The sequence below is a fragment of the Sinocyclocheilus grahami genome, unplaced genomic scaffold (assembly GCF_001515645.1).
Source record: "Sinocyclocheilus grahami isolate Dianchi unplaced genomic scaffold, SAMN03320097.WGS_v1.1 scaffold21327.1, whole genome shotgun sequence".
NCBI lineage: Eukaryota > Metazoa > Chordata > Actinopteri > Cypriniformes > Cyprinidae > Sinocyclocheilus > Sinocyclocheilus grahami.
The window spans coordinates 1-1,082 of NW_015518362.1; the positions used below are offsets into that span (position 1 = coordinate 1).

Genomic DNA, 1,082 nt, shown 5'->3' on the forward strand with positions numbered 1-1,082 from the left:
AATTTTAATCGCATCACAAGACCCCTTTAATGATAGGAAACAGAAATAAATGCCCATTGTTCTGGGTCAGTTCAGCAGCTTAATCCCCCCATATACCAAAAAATCTCAAGAGACCATTGTTCTTTTGCTGGTTTACATGTTTCCTCAATTATTGCTGTATGTATATATAAATTTCAGTCAGTTCTGCTGTGCTGTTTGAGCTGAAAATTGACTGGTACCAGTGATGTTACAGTGATGTCTCATCGGCAGCCTCAGTCTCATTCCCATCAGGGGACGTCTCATTAGCATTGTCCATCAACATAGGGTAAAACAGATTAGGAGATGAGTCTTTTAAATGACCTGACTGTAATAAAACACTGATTCACAGAGGGTAAATGAGGATTATTTTGTTTTCTTGATGCACCGACATTTTCTCTTCCTCAGTGTGCATGGTATCTCACCTGATCACTGGATTGTGCTGTGGTGTCTGTTTGAACAATAACAAAATTCAATTAAACACACATTACTTTGATTTATGAGTAGAAAAATACTTACTTTGACAGCTTTTAAAGATTCCTTTCACACTTTTTCCATCTTGTTAAATCATCTGTATGTAATACTCACTATTTTCTCCTGCTTGAGGACGCTTGCGATAGTAAATCACACCACCAGCAGCTGCAGCCACGAACAACAGAACAACACCAACACATATTCCTGCTACAGCAGCTGGAGACAGACCTGAATCTGAAACAGATAAGGACAGACAGTCATCATTACTACATCGAGAATGATAATCGGTAGTTACATCAATGTTGGTCATATTTAAAATATTGTATGTAAGATATTTACCATTAAGATATTTAAGTCACTACACCACTAAGCACATGCTTCCATGGGCTAAAAAAAATATATATTATTTTTATATATGGGCGTGCACAGGAGTGACAACCACATTCTATAACCGAACTCAAACCAGTAAATTTTCAGGACTCGCAACTGCATTTTCGGTGAAGCCATGCTGTGTGAACAAAACTAGTGATGGGACAATTGACACAGCAGCTCCGACGCAGTTTTCAATCCACTACTGTATCACACACTGTGCC

The 1,082-nt window shown here is 38.4% G+C and overlaps 1 long non-coding RNA gene across 1 annotated transcript; it reads right to left on the reverse strand.

Annotated features, from left to right (window-relative positions):
• Positions 1–6: 6 nt before the first annotated feature.
• LOC107579895 (uncharacterized) lies at positions 7–721 on the reverse strand. Its single transcript, XR_001608547.1, has 3 exons — positions 604–721; positions 441–466; positions 7–343 (listed from the first exon to the last, which is right to left on the reverse strand). It is a non-coding gene; the product is annotated as an uncharacterized lncRNA (long non-coding RNA).
• Positions 722–1,082: the final 361 nt, after the last annotated feature.